Source organism: Idiotropiscis lumnitzeri, chromosome 16 (assembly GCF_059441095.1).
Source record: "Idiotropiscis lumnitzeri isolate Australia: NSW breed Sydney's pygmy pipehorse chromosome 16, RoL_Ilum_1.0, whole genome shotgun sequence".
Taxonomy (NCBI): domain Eukaryota; kingdom Metazoa; phylum Chordata; class Actinopteri; order Syngnathiformes; family Syngnathidae; genus Idiotropiscis; species Idiotropiscis lumnitzeri.
This window is the reverse complement of record NC_142406.1, coordinates 1,315,161-1,341,435: the sequence shown is the minus strand read 5'-3', so window position 1 is coordinate 1,341,435 and position 26,275 is coordinate 1,315,161. Positions and strand designations below refer to the sequence as shown.

At 41.4% G+C, this 26,275-nt stretch overlaps 1 non-coding gene and 1 pseudogene across 1 annotated transcript; one reads left to right on the top strand and one right to left on the bottom strand.

The window, feature by feature from the left end:
* LOC148320820 (uncharacterized) overlaps positions 1-26,275 on the bottom strand; it is a 117,251-nt pseudogene that overhangs the window by 75,759 nt on the left and 15,217 nt on the right.
* On the top strand, positions 4,054-4,244 carry LOC148320822 (U2 spliceosomal RNA). Its single transcript, XR_015839465.1, has one exon. It is a non-coding gene; the product is annotated as a U2 spliceosomal RNA (small nuclear RNA).

Sequence of the window (26,275 nt, the reverse complement as noted above, 5' to 3'; positions counted from 1 at the left end):
CTTTTTTTCCTATGCAACATAGAAATAATTATATTTAAAATGTCATCACATCAAAAACAAATTGATAAAAAAGTAGATTATATATTCTGTCTTACATAACATAGTTATGTGTCGTTTATACCTTAAAAAAAAATCCATTATTTCATTGTTTCTTGCCGTCGGTATGTCGGGGGCGTTTGGGCTGATCACCGTGACGCAGGTGGCCATTTTTCATTCTACAGTTGACTGACCAAGAAGTAGGATGATTTATTCGTTTCGACATTCAGAAAACTCCTTTTTAACTTTTTGTATTCCGCAGTGTTCTCTGTAAAACACCAATATTTATTTATTGGTATGTAATTATTAGTATGTAATTGTCTCTTAATCTGGTAGAAATCCGAATACGCCAATTTGGTTAACTTTAGCTGTGCTGTACATGTTGACTGTAATTGATATGTCAGAGTCACAAATTTTGATTTTGGTCGTAAGGTCGAAATTAAATTCACATTCTTTCACATTTGGATCAACAAATGGCCTTTGTTGAATATCTAATTGTGAATATTCATTTTTAATTCAGCATTCATCCTTCATTAAGGGTTGCTAGCTAGGTGCGCACATGGCGATCAATAAGCCTTACACGTCACACAGTCACGTATAATGAATGAACACTTATTTAAATATTCACTTTTCCGTGCGATCTTTAGTTTATTTGCGCACCTTTATTTATTTTTGGTCATAAGTCGTCCTAAATGATTGTTAGTCACCACCCCTCCAAAAAGAGACACCGTGGGAAAATGAATGTGTGAATCTCATTCATTTTCCCACGGTCTCACGGTGGGGTGGGAGGGAAGAGGAGGGGAAGGGAGCGACCTCTTAGGTTTGGAAACTGGGGGAGTGTTCAAATTTGCCGTTGAAGTTTTTCAGTATGGCCCAAAAGGATGCAGTGCGCAAAGTGCGTCAGGAAGAACACGTTGAAACAGTTCAAATAAGAGCTGCAGATTGCTTTATAACATATAGGGTAGGGATCGCTAAATCATGGGAGGGTTGCGTGCACCTGTTCTTCGAAGACACACACTTCTCAAGTCGTGTTAGTCGGAGCGATATATATCCAGTATTACAAAACAGTCAAGTGCCATTTGTAGTTTGTAAACATAAAAAAAAAAAAATCCATTATTTCATTCATGGTTTATTGTCGTCGGAATGTCTAGGGCGTTTGGGCTGATAACCGTGACGTAGGTGGCCATTTTTTCATTCTACAGTTGACTGACCACGAGGTAGGATGTTACATTGGTTGAGACATACAGAAACCACATTTTCAACCTTTTGTACACTGTAGTGTATGTTTAAGCCTATTCCCCGTATAATACAATTATTACATGTATTTATTTATTCATTATTCTGTACTTATTAGTGTGTAATTGTCCCTTTAACAGGTGGAAAACCGAATATGCCAATTTGGTTAACTTAGCTGTGCTGTACATGTTGACTGTAATTGATATGTCAGAGTAAAAAAAAATGATTTTAGTCGTAGATCTTAAATTAAATCCACTTTCTTTCACATTTGCCTCAACAAATGGTCTTTGTTGATTATCTAATTCTGAATATTCAATATTCAATTTAGCATTAATCCTTCATTAAGTATTGCTAGCTAGGTGCGCACATGGGGATCGATAACTCTAACACGACACACAGTCACGTAAAATGAATGAGCACTTATTTTAATATTCCATGCGATCTTTTGTTAATTTGCGCAAGTTTAAGTTTTTATTCTGTTTTTGTTTTGGGAGATAAGTCGTCCTAAGTCATTTTTTGCCCCCCTAACCCTCGCCCCTCCCTTCCCTGGACACCGTGGGAGAATGAATGAGATGCACACGTTCCTTTCCCAGTCGGGTGGGAGGGGAGTGTTGAACGCAATGTACGGGGTTTCCTCCTCTTGGAGCAGGGGTTACTTACAAAAAAAAAAATCCCCAGAGAGCGCATTGCTTCTCTCATGTGGTTCGGAACCTCGGAGCACAGACTTTGGGCATTATGAGCGATCGAGTAGCATAATTCCTAAAATTATCAACTGCACGCGGTTAAAGGCCCTCGCGGTCCGCCTCGTACAAGTTTAAGTAATAATTTATAGTGTTTAAAAAAAATAGATAAATGAATAAAGATCTGGGCTTCGTGCATGGTCTGTCAATAACAGGGTCGCCATTATGGTACGACCTTCCAAAACTGTATTTCCAGTGAGGATGCAAAAGGCATGCATATTAACAATTTGTTGTTCATATCTTTAATCACTTTTTTATAATTTATTTATTTTTTATGCATGGCACCTTGTTTCGGGGAATGTCTTTTACATTAAATCTGTTGAAAAAACTCGGCCGTTAACAATAAATTGTTGTTGAATTAAAATATTATCTAAGTTCACAATCTTTGGCACCAGCTCAAATTAAACAATAAGTCAAATTCACTGTTGAATCTGTTGAAACAGAAAGGGTACATGAATTACAATTTCTGGGTCTTGTTATTGATGAAATCCATGCTGAGAAGTGCCAACAGAAAGTGTTAAGTGTATAATATGTGCAACTATTGGTATGCTTTATAAAACTAAGGTTCTCCTAAAAAATTAATCGCAAATTATACTGTTCATTATTACTGCCCTCCGTTACTTATTGTGCGGAGATATGGTGAAATACATAGCCTATCTATAAGGAAAAAAGAGCCATACCAACATATCATCTTTGCAAATGATCTAGAACCAACCAATCCATCATTTGTCAAATTAAACACTGAAATTCTACGGCTTTGTCAAATGTAAAACAACACAAGTGATGTAATAAGCATACAATAACCATCTTTGCCCCAGTATTCGGAAGCGGTTCAAAATCAGAGAGGATGTTGATTAAACAGCTAAATTCCATCTCTCTTCATGTTTGTGAGAGTGAGACACTTCAATTAGAGTATCGCCAAATTGTATCGGCACATTATTTGATCGTATTTGTCGATACCAGTGTTTTAATGGTGTATCGTATTGATACTGATACTAGTAGTGGTATCGGTACAATTCTATTAATTAGCTACGTAAGCTCCAACCGCGAGCCAGTAAATGTTGCTGAACCACTTTAGTAAACTCCACTATCTGCAATAGCAGCTGCACATTTCTGATCTGTTGATTCTGTGTGTTCATCACTGACATCTGGTGGATGGTTAAAATCTTTGCAAGCAGCCTCAGCTGACATTTTATTCAATTACAAATACAATAAGTTCTGCATTGTTGTGGGGAGTTTTGTAGCAGTTGTGGTATGACTTAACCTTTGTCAATTTTTAAAATACCTTTGATGTCTTTGCTATGTAGACAGTGAAAAAATGTGAACGTGTGTCAAGTGCGATATTTTGATGACAACTAAATATGAGATTAATGATTAAATCATTTGAAAGTTCCATGGTTAACTACCAGGGATGTAAAGAACATCAGAAATCTATTTTATATCGATATAAACCGCTCAAAACATCCACCGATAAGAAATAAAATAATATATTTTAATTGTTTCAAAACATTCTCTTTCAGGATGACGACAAATCTCCTTATTGCAAAAGTGGTGGCCAAGAAGCTCCAGGTCCGGGCCAAAAATTGGTCCCTCACACCAAATGGCACCTTGTCCATGAATGGGGCCTACAATAATTTCACTGTTGCCCTCTGTGACGGGGCAAAAAATTACACCGTGTGTCTCTTTGACACACTGGCGGCCCTCGTCACAGAGGGCAACAGCTATGTCTTTGCGCATTTTGGATTTGGGGCGGGTCAAGACTCTTTTCTGCTTACCCGCCCCAAATCCAAAATATATGTGGGCCCCGTCGTCACCATCGATGCTGATATGGAGGCTGCGGCACGTGCGTTGGTATTCCCGGTCTCAACCTCATCATCTCCTCTGGAGGTCGCACAAATGGCTCCTGGGGAGATGGTGACCGTGGATGGGCACATAACCGACGTAAGTATATTTCACACATACACACGCACATGCACGCACACTTGCATGTGCATACACTTGTGAACACCCACACACACACACACATAGGCGCTCCAGAGGTATCGCTTCTCGGCCTTTTGGCTAAGATCAAGTGTAGTATCTGTTCTTATCAGTTTAATATCTGATACGTTCCCTATTTGGGGACCATATATTAAATTGATTTTTGGACCTGGGAGATGGAATAGGGGCTTGCTCCGTCCATTCCACGCATCGACCTGGTATTGCAGTACCGCCAGGAGCGGTGCACCCACCTGGCTGCCAGGATGGCCGAGTGGTCTAAGGCGCCGCGTTCAGGACCCAGTCTCCCCAGGAGGCCTGGGTTCGAATCTCGAATTTCCCCATTGTGGGACTAATAAAGGGAATATTATTATTATTATTATGTGGGGAAAATATATTAACATTCCCTCAGAATAAACATTGCCTTCCAACCAGGGACAGTTTGGAGATATTTTTTCTTTTCTGGGGCTAAAGGGGGTTGCTTGGTTCAGATAGGGGCCTGAGAAAATATTTTTTAAATATATTTTAGAATATCACATAAATCACTTAAGTGGGGCCACACAGATTTCTGTTGGGGCTCATGGGTAGTTTCACGGGCGTCACGGTGGACAACTGGTTAGCACAATGGCCTCACCGTGCAGAGGTCGTGTGTTCGATTCCGGCTCCGGCCTTCCTGTGAGGAGTTTGCAAGTTCTCCCGTACCTATGTGGCCTTGCTCCGGGTACTTCGGTTTCCTCCCACATTCCAAAAACATGCATGGCAGGTTGATTGAACAGTCTAAATTGCCCTGAGGAATGGGTGTGTGCGTGGATGATGGTTGATGGTTGTTTGTCTATGTGTGCCGTGTGATTGGCTGGCAACCAGTTCAGGGTGTACCCCACCTACTGCCCGATGATAGCTGGGATAGGCTCCAGCAGCCCCCGTGACCCTTGTGAGGACAAGCGGTCCTCCGCTGATAATGGATGGATGGATGAGTAGTTTCAAAGTAGCAGTGCAACTCTGCATATTCTATAGTTTCTGGTTCCATTAAAAACTCGCTAAACATTTACACGCTTGCGCTAAACATCAATGCATATTGTGTTTGTGGATGGCTGCAGCACCACACAAGTGCACAGAGACATGGCAGAAATAAAAAAAAAAAGATAAATATCAAATCGAATCCTGCTTGAATGAATTGTTAATTCTCGACCAGAATGACATTGATGCATATAAAAACATGTGTTCCCTTGCATTAAGCATTGCAATATAACCCAGTTTTCTTTCTGTTTTGTTCTTCCGTGTCAGCCTCTGTCAGTTCTGTTCGCACACGCATCATTTGCGCAAACATACAAATGTTTTTTTTTAGCTTTTTTTCTATTTGGTCCACATTAGATACGTCCAATTCGCATGGTGCGGCTACGTGGGGCCCCGCCTGTGCCCATGCGCAATGTGACCATAAAAAAAGTAAGTACATCATTTATAGTTTTCCTTTTTATGCATTTCAATTATACACCCTGAATATGCATTTTTCTAACTATTGCAGAACGATGTGGAGGTCAAGATAGGCATTTGGCGGGAGGCCTATTTGGTACATCTAGAGGTTGGCAATGGATATATTTTCACCCACTTAAAGGCCAAGAGTAACCATTTTGGGTTGACCCTCCACACGACCCAATTTTCGGAAATTACAGTGAGTAAATTAATGGCTCTTGATCAATGGTACTCAAAAGGTCGCTACATATCTGTGGTGCCGTACTAAGGCCCTTTTTACTATCAACCCAGAACAGGTGTTCCCAACCCTTATATAGACTTATTAATTCATAACTTAAAGAGATGAGTTTAATGTATCCATCCTAATGTATTTGTTTGTTTTTCACAGAGCTGTTTGGTTTTATCATTTGTTCAAATTTATTGATAAAATGGAAATTGAATTAGATTTCCGTTTCTACTTAGTACTTTTGTTGTTTTAAACACATTTGCATATGAGAATATATGACTGTTACTAACACCGGGTGTCCATAAAATAATTTTACAAATCTAAGATTTCTACAAAGGCACTTGAGCCATAGCCAGATTTGTTTTCTTGTAATCATTTGTTGTCAGTTTTGTTTTTGTGCTCATATACTTCATTTAATACACCTCTACATGGGCACCATTAGAGGCACCAAGTGCATGAAGACGATTCCCCGATGTCTTGTCATGTTCGCTGTAGCATGTAACATCAGGCGTCTCCTGTAAAATGGATTGTCGGATGACAAACAGGTACCCAGGCTGCTGACAGATGATGAATGACGGACTGGCAAACTTAAGTAAAATGCCCACCTCTGCAAACTGCCCAAAATAATGAATTCTTAACATTTTAAAATGACGTGATGGACACCCTGTATATTACTATGTAGCATAATTGTTATTGTTGCATACAGGGAAGATGTCAACAGTTTACAACAATGAAGGCTGCATTCATAAATTAATTGTAGGAGTGTGTTTGCTGCATTTCAAAACAGACTGACCATTAGTAGTTGTGGTGTCAAGATTAACTAATCAATTCAAATGAAACAACAACTATGCAAGTCAACAAGTAATCATCTCGAGCCATTGTTTAATTTAAAATTGTCCAAATCATTTGAATTCAGCCTACTAACAGTAATTATTCTCTGACTTCTGGAGTCCTTCATGAAAGCAGTAAGCAGTAGGTTAAGTAATACTCAGCCAAGTACAAAGTGCTGGGAAAAAAATACAGGATTGTACTTAGTTATTTCCCGTCTTTGGTAAAAGTGGTTTCTAAATCACTAAAACTATTTTTCATCAACAGGGCTGCAACTCCACCATAACATTAAATATACTCGGATTTAATGTTATGAACGACAACGTTGAGGTAATGGACCTCAACGGGGACCCGACCTCCATTCCAGTCAATGTCTGGAAGGAATGCTTTGAGGAGCCCCCAGCAATACCGCCAGCAGGGCTGGCTATTGAGGCTACCAAAACAAATGGCATTATAACACACATTCATATATAATACACTCTTGCACACACACACACGCCCACACACTTCACATTAAATAAAAAGAAAACAAATGTAATTTTTTGAGTGTCACTTTATTTTAAATGTTATTAATGTGTCATGTATTCGTTTTTTTATTAAAAATGAAAAGTTTGAGGAATCATTTTGAGGCTAACCCTATTTTCATGGGTTACAGCTTTGATTTTTGATGAATAGTGAATAATGCAGTTCAGTGCTTATTTAATTGACTCCATTAGCAAACAATCTAACATTATCAATCATTACTACACAAAAGGTAACGTTTAATATGTTCATCTCAGTAGCGGGCCGTCAAGGCCTTCTCTGCTGGCCTAACAGAATCAAGAAAAAATGATTTTATTCTCCACATTGATGTCATGTTCGATCCAAGCGTTGTCTTTTTAGGTGTGAGTTTTTATCCAATCAGAATTCCGCAAGTTATCTTTTGCTCAACTGCAAGTCATTGTTTTTGGGTAGCTGGATGGATAAAAGAATTTGGTCTATTTCTCATTTAATGAATGAACAAGGTATTTTTTAACTCATAGTGACTTCTGTGTTAAATACAAATTTCTGTGCTCAGCTAGTGAAGACAATAAAGTAATTAAAGCCATTCCAGCCCCCTTTAAAAGCAATGACTCAACAACTGGTGGTGTATCAGAATGTGTCGGACATGAGCCCGCTGTCTGTGGAGGGATTCAATTTTGATAGTAATCAATTTTCCAATAAATTTGTGAGAGCGGTTTTCACTTAAAGATGCTATGCTAACCTTGAAAAGAAACTATGTTCTATGTGTTTTCAGTCCTGCTGAGGCAAAAAGAAAAAAAAAAATAAGTAAACAGTATTTATCGTATCCAATCCCTCAAAAAGCTAAAGATCCTTTGCTGACATGACGAACAATAATGCCCAGAGATTTTTTTGTTTAATGGAACATTTTGCCCTTCTAGATTAAGATCCTGTCATGACCCGTGGCGGTCATGGCAGGTCTTTTGTTGTTTTTTTTGTCACATTCCGTTTCCCATGCCTGGTCTTTGTTTGTTTATTTTGTCAGCTGAGTGGGGGCGTGTCCTTCAGCGCTCGTTCCCCACCAGCCTCACACCTGACTCCCATTTGCTCCCCTAATTACCCGGACTATTTATGCGCTCAGGACCAACTGCTGGGCGTCGGAACATTGCTTCCCTTGGAGGAATGTCACGGCCGCTCCTTGATTTCATTCTCGCTCTCGTTCACGCCATCGCTCATCGCGATTTGTCCTTTTCCCTGTTTCTTCGGCAGTTTATTCGGTTTAGTCATGTTTAGTTTGTCTTTGTTATGTTGGCACTTGGTCACGTTTGTTTGTTTCTCCCAGCACCTTGTTGTCCGTTTTAGTTCACTCATTAAAATCCTTTTAAGTTACCCCTTGCCTGGCTTCCCCGCATTCCTGGGTCCTTCTCCACACCGCCCTCCGGGTGACCCTGACAGATCCTCACATTGTTCTTACCTGTTTTTTGTTTTATATATTTATTTATTTTATTTTTAATTCTTTATCTTTATTTTTTTGCTTTCCTAACTCGTGTTGTTCAACTAAGCAGTTATATTCAATATGTGCTTTAATTTTTGGTATATTTCAACAATAAAATAAAAAAATAATAATTATAATAATTGTACGTCTTTTGTCAAAGTGAATGAGATTTCATATTTGATAGACAGTTGCGATAGCCAATTAGATCACGAGTTGGTTACAGTGAGCCTTCTTGCTGCCCTTGAAGATGATGAAGCGTCTTGTGATCGGATACTTACTGGTGAGGGGGCAGCGCTATGCGGAATCAACACACCCGGAAGCCGTAACTGGCGACCGTTCGAAAATCACAAATATATTCTTGTTTTTTTAAACCACGGTGGCTGAAGGAGGGAAAAGTGTGGGTTAATTGAAGATACACATGCAGGGCCATTTTCAAGACGGACCTTTCAAGAGAAGCTATATTGTCCAACACTCGCTCAGTGCCGTGTAAGTGTGTTTCTCTATATTGTTTATCCAGCCGTGGTGTCATAAATGATGGTATTATGAGGGGGATTTATTGAAGTAGGACGAAGTAGGACTTCACTGAAGGCCCAGGTGTGAAATGCACGGCCCTCCACTGGTTCAAATAATATCTTAAACTGTAAGATAATCTGAAGATCATAATAACCTCAAGTAACCTTATATAATCAGTTTGTGTATTTCTAATCATGTTTTTATACACCAATTGCATTAATGATTGCACACGCACACACCCCTACATTTTTGCTCTCGAGTTGAGTTTTTGTTGTCTAATCTAAACTTTCGTTATGAGTTAAGTTTCTGTTTCCTTGCTTTCGTTGTAAGCCATGATGAGTTAGTTTCTGTTTCGTTATGAGTTTGCTTCAAGCTCTAATAAAAGAGGAGGCGGCGGGGCGGAAGGCCAGAGGGTGCGCGGAGCTGAACTGAGCGAGTTGCCTGTCTGCTCTCTGCCTCTCTCCCGCTCGCGACCGGTAAAAATGAACAACCTTGCCTGGTTCCTTCTGGCCTCAGCCACCTTTAGAAAGAAAGCTCTCCCAAACGGCGTCAGGGAATTTAAACCTGACAGAAACTCGATTACCACTTACAATATTAAACAATTATCTTAACAAAAAAGGACAATCTGAATTTTTTTTTAATGCACAGGGAAGCCATCTCCGGGTATTTTACAATTCAGTCTTCATGGGGAAACAACATTCAACAATTTGCTTTTCTTATTTAATACATAGTTCAGCCCAGCAGGTGACGGGCAAGCACCTTAAAACGTCATGCGCCTACACACAGAAGATGAACATGACCGAGGCGCTCCCGTGTCATCGTCTTTCGGGCAACCTGAGAATAATGTTCTTGAGTATAAACGTTTGTATATGTAAGTTTATGGTAATTTTTTTAATGGTATGTTGTTTGACAGTATTTTTGGTTTTTTCATAATTTCGTCATTAAAAGGCTGTGGCTAGTGATGGGTCCAGCGACATTGAGGAGACGTTGTGTGCGCCAAGCTTCCAGGGCAAACCCCGTGTCGGTGCGCGTACTTGCTTTAAGAAAGTCACGTGACCACTACCGGAACCGTGTCGACACAGCGGTCGCTCGCCAAACTATGTTTATAAGAAAGCGCATCTGTCAACAGGATGGATGCTCAAAACAAGCATCGAGTTATTGGCACGTTGCTCTGCGTTAAATATCCGCAAGATGGGAGACGTCACTGGTAAACGCAAGTTTTCTGCCGTGTGCGCACTCATAGGTGCAGCGCTATATGTCACCAGGACACGTTGCACGTACGGAAGACCCGCTCTTATACTGGAAGTCCATGGAGGCAACGTTCCCTCACCTATTAATATTGGCCACACAGGTTTTGTGCACGCCGGCCTCTTCAGTGCCTTGTGAGAGGATCTGCTCAAAGGCGGGGGAAATTGCCTAAAAAAAAAAAAGAAATAGACTGAATAACAAAACGCTGGAGAAACATATTTTTTTGGAATAAAGGCGGGGGAAATTGCCTCAAAAAAAAAGAAATAGACTGAATAACAAAACGCTGGAGAAACTATTTTTTTGGAATAAAGGCGGTGGAAATTGCCTCAAAAAAAAGAAATAGACTGAATAACAAATCCCTGGAGAAACAAATTTTTTTCAATAAAAATCTTAAATTACAATGAGTCCATTGTCATTCACAACACTTTTACTTAGATTTTTACTTAATTTATCAACTGCGTCTCGAATATCAAAGATTTTTTTTTATGAAAGTACGTATATGTAAAAATAATGTGAATGGAAATGCCTAATCAATGGAATTGGATAAAATTAGTTTGACAGATCAGTGTCAGATGACCCTGTCAAAGGTTTCCTGCAAGTCCGCCAGGTGTCAGTATTCAGCAACACAGTGTCAATACAGTGTGTCACTGTGACGAAACGATACAGGATGCCTCATCTACCCATCACTAGCTGTGGCGGTTGGTCAGCTTCGTGTTAGGGCGTGATTAAAGGGCTCGCGCAAATCTCGATTCCCACGCTACACTCTCATTGAAGTATATAGTAAAATTGTTCGAGCGCGCAGCCAAAGTATACTGTCCACAATTATTTGCGGATTTAACCAAAATACCAGGAAACTGACGATGTTCGGTGGAATTCTTGGGCCCATGTCGAAAATAAATTCTCTTCAAATGTACACATCGAATTGTGACATATTTATCAGTTGCCTGTGTACAATTTTCATCACTGTTTTAAAGTCACCTACGTGTTTTGTCCAAGTGCTGCTACCGTACTTTGCGACATTTTGTGCAGGGGCCGCAGATCGTGTGACCGCCGCAAATAGTACAAATGGAGCAATAGCTCCTTTCGGTGGGTCCCAAGCCAGGGTTTTTACTTAACCACTACATTACTTAAGTTAACGACAAAATTGTTACAATTAACTAAAGAATAATAACGTGCCGCCATGCTCGATGACATAAGAAGAGGAAGTTGGTGACATCACACGCATTGTCCCAATTCTGCAATATCGGTACGCTTGTAACATGTGCTCTCCAACACCGCGTGTACACGTATGGTGTAGAGTGTTTATTGCGATTGGGCCATCCGTTGTCGCTGTCTTCTCTCTGACAAATTAGCCGGCCAAAATATGGTGAGCCGTTGCTGTGATAGTGGGTGCAGCCCAAGGTTATTTTAGTAAACGAAAAAGAACTTTTCTTGACTACGCCATCCCATGGACAGAAAAATGTCTAACCTGCTTGGTGCATGCAATAAAATGGTGAGGTGTAAATCATGCTCTGCACATCAAACAACATTTATTTGAAGAGTGTTTTGACATTAATTGTTCTAACTTCTCACAACATCAGTTAATATAATTCACTTTGATTTAATAACATTCAATTTCATTCACTATCATTCAAAATCATTCAATTTCATTCACTACAAGTCAAAATCATTCAATTTCATTCAATATTATTCAAAAACATTCAGTGTCATTCAAAATCATTCAATGTCATTCCACAAAAAAAAATCCAACTTCTCCGCCTTCACACACAATTTCTTCAGGAATTGCATTTTCTAGTTAATGTGTATTATTTCTTATATTTCCACGATTATTTATACATCTGCCAGCGGTGACCAGATTGGGATCCGCTACATAAGCACTCACTTTTGTTCAAAAAGCCATAGGTACTCCTGATTGGGGTACTTCTGGACCACACTTGGTCAAACTTTTTCAATGCAATTTCCTGACTTCAACAGAGCACAATATGCCAGTTTGTCTCCATCACACCTAACCACTTTATCCTGTTCTGAAAGCAGTAATTGCTTCATATTGGGTAGTTCTGGTCATTTTGCGTACTACTGTTAGAAGTTTTTTAATTCAATTGATTCGTTTAAAATAAGCAAAAGATCCCAATTCCTCACCGTACAGTAAACCGAAGCAATCATCTGTAGTCTGAAAGCAGTAAGTGCTTCTTGTTAAGGTAGATCTGGGTACTTTCCGAACTGTGTTTGGCTGTTTTGCAAAACTGAAACATTTGTATAATGTTCAGCAAGTCACATTGTTATGGCCTCTCTTTGGATTAGGGTTAGGTTAACCCTAATCCTATCTCTATCCCTAACCCTAAATTTTCCTCTCTCAGTTGGGACCGCAGCAAGGTATTATTCCTCCAGCGAATAGGGAGACGATGGAGGGATGCTTCAGAAAATTAGAACGGCTCATCTGAATCCATCGCCGAGGCTCAGGTTGTTGAACCACTATGTCCTTCCTCAGATCATTTATTTGTTGTGTGCTTCCTCAAGCCATCTGCCTGTCTGGCCAAGCCCCGTATCCCCACCTCCTGCCCTTGAAGACCGGACCGCGTCGACCACTCCACCGCCTGGCCCTGCTGAACTCCGGATCCACTGCCTTCACTTGCTTCCCCCAAAATAAACCCCTTCTCATATTCCGATTGCTCTTGGGTCCTTTTCGCACCATTACAGTTCCACCCAACCGTTACACCAAGTTTAGTAAACTTCAGCACTCATCTGCAGTCTGAAAGCAGTATTAGTGCTGTACATTGATTGTGTAAGGACTTGTTAAATAATACTTTGTCAAAATATGACTAGGGACATTATTTTTAAGAGGCTGACAATATGTTATTTGGTACCAAGAACATTTCATCTGCAGCAACAATTCACAAAATCACAAAAGTATGAAATAGGACTTCATCGCATGTCTTATCTTGAGAAAATACTGCAATGTCAGGGAATGGAGTGTAACAAATGTTTTATTTAATTTTTTCTTTTCTTATCTTGAATTTATCTTTTTAAACATTATGCACTGTCGGAGCAACTTACACTCTTTTTTTGTCGCTATGTGAGCAGGGCATGAAAATCCTGACTGGTGCCTTTCTTTGACGAGTCTTTCATTCCAGCAATGACAACACCAAAAAAACGACACCGTTGGAGTTGAACAAAAAAAGGCTTCGCTTTAATTCCAGTTAAAAACAAATGATGTCAAAACAAGGTCGATCGCAGAAAAGTCGTTGCTCCATACCCAACGTGTCTTCCTCATCAACACCAATGTATATGAAAAATCAGCCATGCACATTTCTTCAAAGTCTTTGTTTTTTGTTTTAAATTGTATTTGTCAGGCAAGACAGAAGTCCACACTTCAACAGATTCCTGTGTTTTGCCCTCGAGGTGTGAGAGAGGAAAACTTAGGGTTAGGTTTACCCGAACCCAAAGAAAAACATTGGTTCCATTTCAGGCCATCACAATATGACTTGTAGAACATTTTACAAATGTTTCAATATTGCAAAAACAGCCAAACACAGTACACAAAGAAATATCTGAACAAGAAGTTCTTACTGCTTTCAGACTGCTTAATAAAGGATAATGTAAATGGCAGTCAATTTAAAACTGAACAAAGGTTAGACTGCTCGGAGCCACTTTTGTGATCCTGGCATGGAAGTCCATTGTTTCAGAGGGGTCTCGTTCACACCTCCTGTGGTGCAGCTGTGATCTAATCTTCCTGCATTCCTCTCCTGAGTGTCTGGTCATTAGCATGGTCTAAACTTCAGTTACACTTAAAGGATTTCATACTTTTGACTATTAAAGGAATATAAGAGTTTGAGCTTAACATAGTTCATTAGATGTTGGTGCATCCAATGTATGAAAATGTGATATTGTAAAATGCTGAGAGTGTGACTGGTGGCGCGAAACTGGTTGCGGGGGTTGTGCATGAATGGAATGTTTTAGAAGCAGATGGTGCTGAGCGAGACGAGATGACTCCGGGAGCATTGGCTGAAGGAGCGGCCATCGGGGGATCGCACGCAGGAGGAGCCACGGGATTCGGCTGGAGGAGAAAGACCAATGAGAGCGAGCTAAAGTTAACTGCAATACACATAGCCAATAGAATCATGCCAGGATGCTTTTGTCTGTGCCATTTGCATGTTGTATAGTATGAATCATTAAGATAAGATAAGATAAGATAAGATGTCCTTTATTAGTCCCACAATGGGGAAATTTGAGGTGTTACAGCAGCAAAGATATAGATCACACAGAGTCGGCGGCGTAATGTAGCCGTTAATGTATAACATTAGCAGCAGACATTCAGAAAAAGCATGCAAATATACACAGTATAAACGTATCTAAGTGTAAGGAAACACTCCTAATGTTTGTCCATTATACGGAGGGGGAAACGCTGTAATGATAAAAACTACTGAATGATTGAAAATACTGCAATCATAAAAATATTGCAATGATAAAAGTACTGTAATGGTAAGAGTACTGAAATGATAGAAAAGTACTGCATGATAGAAAATACTGCAATGGTAAAAGTACTGTAATAGTAAAAGTACTGCAACGATAGAAAAATACTGCAATGATGAAAGTACTGCAATGGTAAAAGTACTGCAATGGTAAAAGTACTGTAATAGTAAAAGTACCGCAATGATAGAAAAATACTGCAATGATAAAAGTACTGCAATGATAAAAGTACTGTAATAGTGAACATCCTGCATTACTGGGCAACTCGGAGAGAGAACACATTCGCTGGTGGCATGAGAGGTGTAGAGTTGTATTGAGAGGGACTCGAGATCCAGGTGCCATGTAGAAATCTGTGTATTGGGAATAAATCCATTCGTGCGTGAAAATGCCGGCTTCCTGATACCTTTCTATTGCAGAACGAGCGCGCATATTGTTGGATGAGTGAGAGTTGGGTAAGGTCGCAAATTGGAGTCAGATTAGTTATTTGAGTTTACATTGGGTTAAAGTTAAATTCTAACATTGATATAAAGATAAATTCCAACAATTTATGGTGACCCCGACGTGATGCATGAGAGGTAATAGAAGTCTGGGACTTCAAAGAGAGTCTGGGACTCTAAGAAAAGAAAGGAAGTCTGGGACTTCAAGAGTCTGGGGCTCAAAGGAAGCCTGGGGCTTCAGGAAAAACCACAAGAGTCTGGGCCTGGGGCCCACGTCCACACCAGGTGACGACCTGATAAAGAATAAAGGAGCCGCACATCCGACCGGCCTTCCTCTTGGGCCCACAGTGACATAAGGTAAGCAGATCCTTTTCAAATTCTGCATATTGGCAACGCTAAATTATAAGAGGAAGGCGGAGCGGAATGGTGTTAAAATATATATGGTTAAATAAATATATAAATACATAGATTATAAGAGGAAGGAGGAGTGGAACGGCGTTAAAATATATAAATAAATAAATAAATATATAAATAAATAAGTGTAAAAGTGTGGACGATAGTAGTGTAAAATCTGGGATTTACCTACTAGAATAGTTTGGAACTATTCGTGGTTAAGATACGATTTAAAATATCAGAGTGGAAGCGGTGTGAATGTAAAGGCTAAAATTGTTCTGCGTAAGAAGTGTGTTTGGGACACGCACGAGTGGATTTTGATTTCAAGATGGCGAAGGAGAGGAAGTGTTATAGTGGTCTCGGGTCCCGGGTGTGGCACGGAGATTAAGGATAAATTCATAAAAATGAAACATAAAAAAGAGAAGAAAAACATGAAGTAGGGATGAAATAAGAAAAGAGAAAGAAAGAAAGCTAGAGAAAAGAGAAGAAATTGTGTCAGTGTAGCGATTGGAAGTTCAATAAGAAAAGAAAAGGAATGTGAAAAAGATGCAGAATGTGTAGAAAAGAGAAAGGGACAATTAATGTTCCATTGAAAGGAGGATGGTGAAACAGGCAGTATTGAGAATGACAGAGTTTGGTGATTGAAGAAGGTGTGACTTGAACAAATGAAAAGGATAAGAATTAGGGTCTGCTGTAAGGAGTAAAGGATAATGTAAATGGCAGTCAATTTAAAACTGAACAAAGGTTAGACTGCTCGGAGCCACTGATGTGATCCTGGCATGGAAGTCCATTGTTTCAGAGGGGTCTCGTTCACACCTCCTGTGGTGCAGCTGTGATCTAATCTTCCTGCATTCCTCTCCTGAGTGTCTGGTCATTAGCATGGTCTAAACTTCAGTTACACTTAAAGGATTTCATACTTTTGACTATTAAAGGAATATAAGAGTTTGAGCTTAACATAGTTCATTAGATGTTGGTGCATCCAATGTATGAAAATGTGATATTGTAAAATGCTGAGAGTGTGATTGGTGGAGCGAAACTGGTTGCGGGGGTTGTGCATGAATGGAATGTTTTAGAAGCAGATGGTGCTGAGCGAGACGAGATGACTCCGGGACCAGTGGACGAAGGAGAGGCCATCGGGGGATAGCACAAGCAGGAGGAGTCGCCACGGGATTCGGCGGGAGGAGAAAGACCAATGAGAGCGAGCTAAAGTTAACTGCAATACACATAGCCAATAGAATCATGCCGGGATGCCTTTGTCTGTGCCATTTGCATGTTGTATAGTATGAATCAGTACTGGGCAACTCGGAGGTAGAACACATTCGCTGGTGGCAAGAGAGGTGTAGAGTTGTATTGAGAGGGACTCGAGAACCAGGTGCCATGTAGAAATCTGTGTATTGGGAATAAATCCACTTTGTGCGTGAAAATGCCGGCTTCCTGATACCTTTCTATTGCAGAACGAGCGCGCATATTGTTGGATGAGTGAGAGTTGGGTAAGGTCGCAAATTGGAGTCAGATTACTTATTTGAGTTTACATTGGGTTAAAGTTCAATTCTAACATTGATATAAAGACAAATTCCAACAATTTATGGTGACGCCGACGGGATGCATGAGAGGTAATAGAAGTCTGGGACTTCAAAGAGAGTCTGGGACTCTAAGAAAAGAAAAGAAGTTTGGAACTTCGAGGAAAACCACTGGAGACCGGGTCTCCCACGTCCACACCAGGTGACGACCTGATAAAGGATAAAAGAGCCACACATCCGACCGTCTTTCCTCTTGGGCCCACAGTCAAACAAGGTAAGCAGAACCCTTTCAAATTCTGCACATTGGCAACGCTAAATTATAAGAGGAAGGAGGAGCGGAACGTAGTAAGCGTAAAAGTGTTGGACGCTATTAGGGTGTAAAATCTGGGATTTACCTTCGAGCATAATTAATGGCGCAAAAGTACAGTAGTATAGTTCAAAAAATGAAAGTGTAAAAGTGTAATAGTAGGGTATAAAATCTGGGATTTACCTACGAGTATAGTTAGTGTAAGAGTATAGTTATTGGCGCAAAAGTAAGTGTAACAGTGTGGACGTTAGTAGGGTGTAAAATCTGGGATTTACCTACTAGAATAGTTTGGAACTATTCGTGGTTAAGATACGGTCTAAAATCTGGGATTTACGTATCGGGACACGGTTTAAAATCTGGGATTTACGTGTCTGTGTGGAAGCTGTGTGAATGTGAAGGCTAAAATTGTTCTGCGTAAGAAGTGGTTGGGACACACACGAGTGGATTTCAAGATGGCGAAGGAGAGTAAGTGTGATAGTGGTCTCGGGTGTGGCACGGAGATTAAGGATAAATTCATAAAAATGAAACATAAAAAAGAGAAGAAAAACATGAAGTAGGGATGAAATAAGAAAAGAGAAAGAAAGAAAGCTAGAGAAAAGAGAAGAAATTGTGTCAGTGTAGAGATTGGAAGTTCAATAAGAAAAGAGAAAGGAACAATTAATGTTCCATTGAAAGGAGGATGATGAAACAGGCAGTATTGAAGAAGGTGTGACTTGAACAAATGAAAAGGATAAGAATTAGGGTCTGCTGTAAGGAGGAATTGAAGAAATAAATATTTTATGTTTCATACTTTAGTTGATGGTCTTTCTATTAAGGTAACTGTAATTAGTAACTGGAATGAAATGCACAGATGGAAATGACACAAAGAAAAAAGATTGGTGTTAAGAAATCATAATTGAATGAAGCTTTTGAGAGCATGAGAAACCTTTGCAAGAGCATAGGTGGTTCCTGACTTTGTAGTTTGTGATTTGATACCTTGATTGTTTGAGTGGCTTTGGTAAGGCTACAGTGAATTTGGAAAATTAAAGGAAAAAAATAAGAGTGAGAAAGATTTTACAGAAGGCAATGGGTAGAGGTGTAATCGTAAAATCATGAGTGTGCTCTAACAAAGAGTTCACAGCCCTTTGAAGTTAGATGCTCGTTCCCAAGTAGGGGGAGGAAGTCAGAGAAAGAGGATGAAGTGATTGAAAAAGTGGAAGAAAAGACGGAATGTCTGAGAGGCATTTATCCACAGTTGCCAGACTCGCAACAGTATGTGTTTGAGCCGCCGCCCGATCCGACGGCGCCATTAATGGGGGGGGAGCAGAATGGTTTGAGATGCAAAAGCTAACGATTCACGGATGGCACCAGCGACCATACAATTGATCGAACAGGCTGTGAATAATGAGAGAGAGGGTGCGCGGAGAACAGCAGGGGAGTGTGGAGACGCCCGTGCTGGCCCCGGGGGGGTGGGGGGGGGGCACCAGCAGGAACATGTAAACATTTCAGACACAAGAGGAAAAACAGGCATCAATGGCAGTCGTTAACTGATTGAAAAGGAAGATATGCCTTTTGGTGCTCTCGAAAGAAGGTCACAGTCCTTTTGTTTCAGAGGTGTGTCTCGGCACCCCCCCTCGATGTTGCAGACGTTGATCTAATCTTCAGGCATCTGCCTCTCATTGAGGTGTGGAGCAGTTTTTTTTTTACAGTGCTAGTGTAGTAAGGTACGGGATAAAATATATGTATTCAACCTAACAATAAATACAAATTAGCAGGGAATTAGAACACAAGTTAAACACTGAAACATGCAGGGGATGCCTGAGGAACAGCAGGGCGGCGACAATCTTATTAAAATTTACATTTTTAAGCAAAGGGATTATGGTTTTGGGATAAGTTTTAAGTGAAGTATTCTATGAACATGTTGAAAGAAAATCTTTGGAAAGGGGAATATCTAGCCATTGGAGATTGGTTTACCAAATATAAAGTTGGACTAAATAGTTTTGTAGATGATTTATTAACTGATGTGTATTAAATGTGACAAAGGTGGAAGACAGATGTTTTTTTGACTGTACGACGCGAACACTGACATGACAATTTTAGAGGACATGACATCATTCCATAAATACCAGACTGCTAACATTCGCATCGATGAGCTGTTTGATGTCACAGGTGCAGTTTCGTCAGCTACGTCCAGGAGAGGAGAAACAACTTCACGGGGAGTGAATGGGAAAATCCAGAGACCCACAGTTGTAAATTTTGGCATACGCTGGCTAAATTAAGGCAAAATTATGGATCTGCCAGCACAAATCTCAGTGAAATCAAGGCGGACGCGCCAAGGGAGGGGTCTCTGTGTGGAATTGGAAAGTATCGTTTGGTGAATGAAAGTGTGAAAGAAAAAGTGTTTGGATGCATATGTGGTTTGAGTGAATGTTTAAGGGACGGGCCTCAGGACAGAAAATTGTTTGAGGTCACCGGCAAGCCCTTACAGTACTTAGGATGCGATGGGTGGACAGGCCTGATCAACCTGAATCCCTATTGCACTCCCGAGTATTGATTTTCAAATTGTTATTGGAGAAAGATTGGAGTAATTAAATTCAAACATCAAGTGAATGGTTGATTGATGTTATTACACAAAATTTATGCAAAACTGAAAGTTTTGGAAGGAAGATAATTTACCCCTTCTCATTCTCACTGGCAAGTGCCACTCGTCCAGTTCTGTCCACAGGTTTGAGGTGACATGTGACCGGTGTGACCAGATGGCCGGAGAACGCTTCAAATATCGCCTCATCACGCCCATCCCGGAGGTTCTCCTCAACAAGGAGGGAGAAATAAGATATTCTAATTTAGGGTCCACGGTACAGATTAAGATATAGTTGTTGCTTTAGCCTGCTCATGTGCTCCACAGGAGTTATTATTATTCACATTGGATGCGCGACTAGATAACACACACCCAGTCCAGGATAGGGCAAAATTTTCTTGGATTGTTTAGACCTTTCCATATAATACAGCACCACAGCAGTGATACTTGAAATTAATGTCGAATTAGTGGCACTGTTTTTATGGAAAATTACTCACTTAACGCAAGGGTAAGTTGTTGTAGAGGAGATATTTCAGACAAAAATGACCCTGAAGTGGTCACAAGCACGTGTCTCATGTTGGATGTATGAAATTTTATTCTGATATTTTCCATTGTAACGTATTTCATTGTATTTAGGACTAAGACATTGTAAAACACTGTTTGGAAGAACTTATAGAATACCTCAAATTTAAGAACAAATGGGAAATAGTTGTTAAAGCAACTTTAGCTGACCATATGTGAGAAGTGTTAGGAAAACAAAAGACAGGCGCAAATTTAGAGTGACCAGGATCTTTCTGTCTCCCAGTAGGGGCACTAATATAGTGAAGCCAGGATACTGGGTGCTTGTATGAAGTTTGAAGATAAGACATTTGTAATTACCCAAGGGGGAAGGAAGTGTTAGTGACAGCTCTCACAGCTGTAAAGATAGCAGAAAGGTCAACATTGGTTTATTTGACACGTTGTAAAAAGGTCACGTTGGTTGAAATCTCCTACAAAGGAGACACCAGACTAAGAGGTTTATACAGAGTTACAAGCGGGACAAAATTTATTTAAGAGGAACTGTCCTCACTTGAGGCCGAGGCCAGATCTGCTGACCAGCATGATGGTCACCAGCTAAGTGGGGACACCTCAGGTGAGATTGGCCGTGCCGTGCATCAGATATTTCTGGCCCGTTGGGGTCGATGTTGCTGTGTCTTTCAGGTGGGGAAGGGGGAGACAGGCCTGGTCTATGTGGCCAGGGCGAGACGTGAATGGAGTGAGACTTCCGGCAGTGACCCATCCAATAATGTCGACATTACACAGCTGTTCCAGTTGGCCGTCCACAAGGGCGTGCACCTTCCAGTGGCAGACATCAGGCGAAATAGTCCATGAATGAAAAAATGCTAATCGGCCTAAGTAGAACACATTTTGTACCTAATTTTGCACGACATCAGAAAAGGAAAATATGGGATTGGATTAAGGAGCGTGACTAAAATTGTTGTACTTGCAGGTTTAGAAGGCCAAGAGAGATAAGAAAAAAAGGAGGCAGCTGCTCCTTCCATCTTCTGCTGCTTCTGGGCAAGGTTCGGGTGACTCAGCGCCACAGCAGACTGGCTGCTGTCCATAGCAGGCCAGTCAACGAGGTTGGGATTGCAGTAACAGAGGTATGGGTGATTACAGACGGGGGTTGTGAGTGGGGTGTGCACTTGCTGCGGGGTGTGGGGTCACTGGGTGATGAGCTGTCCATGCCGAGCCACTTTCTGGAATGTGCCATCCTCCGGTGCCATATCTGTCACAAAGAGCTCCACCAGCGCAGGGGGCGCCACCGTTACCCACTCCCAACGCACTTGACACAAACCCGCTCGTACCCCATTCCATGACAGGGGGCCGCGGAGCTTCAGCGTTCGAGGACTAGCAGGTCCTAGCATTCCGGGGACGGTGGATGGACAAGTTTTCGATGGTGCTGGATATTGGGGCGAGCTATGAGCTCCTTCCGCAACCCCCACTGAGCCATGTGGACTCTCAAGATTGCCTGAGTCACTGCCATTGACTGAACGAACACTGGAATTCGAGTGGCATTCCCGGATGGGACTGAACTTGACTCTGCACATCCGTCGGAGGGAGCATATGTCGTGCTCTCTTCCTTCCCAGTGGCTAAACTGAACTGAAACATTTGAGGGCAGCTCTGAAACCTGGTTCCCATCCTCCCGCGGTGGGTATGCCCTGTTCTTGCTCTGGTCTGAGTGGTTTAGCAACCGCCACCCTTTCAATTCACCAATTGACATATCACATTGTACATGTGATCACAAACATGATTTGGTTTATCAAAAATGCACTCATCCAAATTTAGTCATGAGTGCATCTTGCGTTAGAATTATATATTTGTTATGTCTACTGGCGTTGCCTCGCACGCGTGCCTTGTCCCTGAGCAGCGGAAATGGTATGAATTGTTTACTTTCGCCGAGCCACAAATCGCATTGAATATTGATGCGCGTCATCATACTAAAGATCTAGACCCCATCGTTGTTGAATACTCCGCGTCACAATCGGGAGATCATATTTCAGCACCGACTACAAATTCTTTGGTTTTGGGAACATTACTAAATGTCGAAATTTTCAGAGAGGGGTCGCTCGGAAGTGGTAGTTCTGTGTGTGTCTCTGCTTGAGGTGTTGTGGACCCAGGGCCCGACTGAGTTGGGGATCGGCTCCACAGCTCCGCGATTGTTTTCACTGTCTCTACCCCTCCCCCAGTTGACAGAATCAGTGTGGGCACAGCCTGTAGGTGGATTGAGCCAATCATGAGACAATAGGAGGTGAAGACTGCAGCGGTCTTGGAGCTGTCTATGTCTTGTAGAGCACCTTTTCTTCCCATAAAAAAAAAAAAAAATAGAGGTTTAATTCGGTATCTGCGTTATTATAGTTTTGGGATTTTTTTTATTTTAAGCATTTCATTTGTGTTGCTTTAAAATTTGTCAATTAACAGTCAAAATTGGAGCGTTAGCTCGAGGCTTAATTTGAAATCTCGGAACACAGTTAGATATTTGAACTCAGTGAACTCAGCATCACTGGAGTCGGACATCACTCCGTACATCAACCTCCGGGTGCTTTCCCGGAGGTGGACTCAATATCGCGGGTAAGGACAGTTTAGTGTTCTGGCTAGAACCTCACACGCCATCCAATTGGGAACTACAGAACAACAGTGGTACCATAACTCACAGTTGCGCCCGGCCCCAGTAGTTGCGCCCGGCCCCAGTATTTGTGCCCGCCAAGGTTGAGCTTCGAGGTTGACCGCCCGGACGGGCAGGTCAAGAGAGGGAATGTGTAGATGGCATGAATTGGATCAAAGTCAGACACTTTCGAGTCTGAACAAAGACGAGGACGATGCAAATGTTTGACTATTTTGCTGGATGGCTTGTGCTTTGTGTGGACTATGTTGGCGTTTGAACAAAGGATGCAGGATGACAGAAGTGATGGAGTGAAAGGAGAACGAGTGATGGTGTACTATTCCTGTAATGGAACGGTATGGTATGAAGCAGAGCGAGATGATGGTAAGACGCTGACACAGACACAACAACTACTGCTAAATCTGAAATGTAAACAACCGACACAGGTGAACACTTGGGTGACAATTTTAATTGGACACACCCATGGAATGATGTGGGAATAAAAAAGAAAGAGCCTATTTTTGACACCCAAGTTGCAAAACAAAAGTTCACCTGCCTAAAAGTTAAATGGGACTGGTCCTGGGATTGGAGATCTCCAGGAGTCATGGTGTAATGAAAATGTGTCTTTGCCCGTAGGAATCCCTCTCGCTCGTGATGATGTTTGGCTGTGGTGTGGAGAGAAAGTGCTGTACGATAGGCTTCCCACCAATGCCTCAGGTAAGTGCGCCCTGGTAACGCTGATCATGCCAGTTAGTGTGACAGCCTTAGATCTGGCCAAAATGGAGTGGGAAGGTGTTGGACAATGGGGAAGAATCCCCTTCCTTAACAGGAAGAGAAGGGACATGCAAGAATGGTTGAATGCAGGAGATCCCACGTATATAGATGCAATTGGAGTTCCAAGAGGGATCCCTGACGAGTATAAATTGGTGGATCAAATTGCAGCAGGATGGGAGAGTCTTTTCCTGTTCGTTACAGTAAACAAAAATGTGGACCGGATTAATTATGTCCACTATAATGTCCAACGATTGGCGAACTTCACCACCTCGGCACTCCAGCCAGTGCATGAGCAATTGGCTGCCACATCTCTGATGGCATTCCAAAATAGAATGGGCTTAGATATGGTGTTGGCTGAAAGAGGAGGAGTGTGTAGTATTTTTGGGGATCAGTGTTGTACTCTGATTCCCAACAATACATCTCCTGACGGTCGCCTTACCAAGGCATTGGAGGGTCTGCGCACGTTAAGTGACAAAATGAAGGAGCACTCAGGTGTGGACACCAGTTGGTACTCTGACTGGTTAAACATCTTTGGCAAATATAAAAGCTTGATTGCATCAGTACTGATTTCTATCGCTGTGTTTGCCGCTATTATGGTGTTATGTGGATGTTGTTGTATTCCATGTATCAGATCATTAACTGTTAAGACAATTGAACGCACGTTGGGGCCACTCCCTCCGGGGGGTCAGTACATGATGATCCCTCAAAAGGACCCCCAGGAGGCGGAGGTAGCGTGGCCCTCCGGGAGTCCAGGATGTGAGTATGGAAAGATGGCCTCGGGGACCTGAGGCCATAAGGAGGGAAGGAAATTTTCTACTGATTCTTATTCTTTTACTAATTGTTTGATGTGTTTTAGTTTTATGGCAAGTGATGTCGAGCTCGTGTGCAGCAATGAAATAAAGTGTTCAAGTGATGACCTCAGATGTCTGAGGTCATGAGAGGGATTAAAGTATAATGTAAATGGCAGTCAATTTAAAACTGAACAAAGGTTAGACTGCTCGGAGCCACTTTTGTGATCCTGGCATGGAAGTCCATTGTTTCAGAGGGGTCTCGTTCACACCTCCTGTGGTGCAGCTGTGATCTAATCTTCCTGCATTCCTCTCCTGAGTGTCTGGTCATTAGCATGGTCTAAACTTCAGTTACACTTAAAGGATTTCATACTTTTGACTATTAAAGGAATATAAGAGTTTGAGCTTAACATAGTTCATTAGATGTTGGTGCATCCAATGTATGAAAATGTGATATTGTAAAATGCTGAGAGTGTGACTGGTGGCGCGAAACTGGTTGCGGGGGTTGTGCATGAATGGAATGTTTTAGAAGCAGATGGTGCTGAGCGAGACGAGATGACTCCGGGAGCATTGGCTGAAGGAGCGGCCATCGGGGGATCGCACGCAGGAGGAGCCACGGGATTCGCCGGGAGGAGAAAGACCAATGAGAGCGAGCTAAAGTTAACTGCAATACACATAGCCAATAGAATCATGCCAGGATGCCTTTGTCTGTGCCATTTGCATGTTGTATAGTATGAATCATTACTGGGCAACTCGGAGAGAGAACACATTCGCTGGTGGCATGAGAGGTGTAGAGTTGTATTGAGAGGGACTCGAGATCCAGGTGCCATGTAGAAATCTGTGTATTGGGAATAAATCCATTCGTGCGTGAAAATGCCGGCTTCCTGATACCTTTCTATTGCAGAACGAGCGCGCATATTGTTGGATGAGTGAGAGTTGGGTAAGGTCGCAAATTGGAGTCAGATTACTTATTTGAGTTTACATTGGGTTAAAGTTAAATTGTAACATTGATATAAAGATAAATTCCAACATTAAGTTTACTAAACTTGGTGATCTTTTGCTTTTTTTAAGTGACAAAATTAAAATGAAAAACGTCTTCTCACTGTTGTCTGCAAAATGACCAGAACTACCCAACATGAAGCAATTACTGCTTTCAGAACAGGAGAAAGTGCTTAGGTTTGATTACATTTGGAGACAAACTGGCATATTGTGCTATGTTGAAGTCAAGAAATCGCATTGAAAAAGTTTGACTTAGTGTGGTCGAGAAGTACCCCGATTCAGAGGACTTATGGCTTTCTGAGCACAAGTGAGTGTTTAGATTATGAAGGATTGGAATATGTCGTGGTAGCAGAATGCCAATTAATTCCAGGTTCATATGTCATGGTGTATGTATGTTGTTTTTGGTTTAGTATTTAGTTTAATATTTTTCCTTGTGTTTGGTGTGTGTCTCTTGTTAAACCTGATTGTGTCCAGCTGTGCTTGGAGCCCCATTCCCTTGTGTGAAGCAATCAGCTCCCTCCAACCCTTTGTGTCTTGTCCAGGTGTTCCTTGTTGTCTCGTTACTTTGTTTGTATATAGTTCCTTGTTTGCTTTCAGTTCTCTTTGGTTCAGTGTCCCAGTTAGCTGTCCTGCCTGTCGCG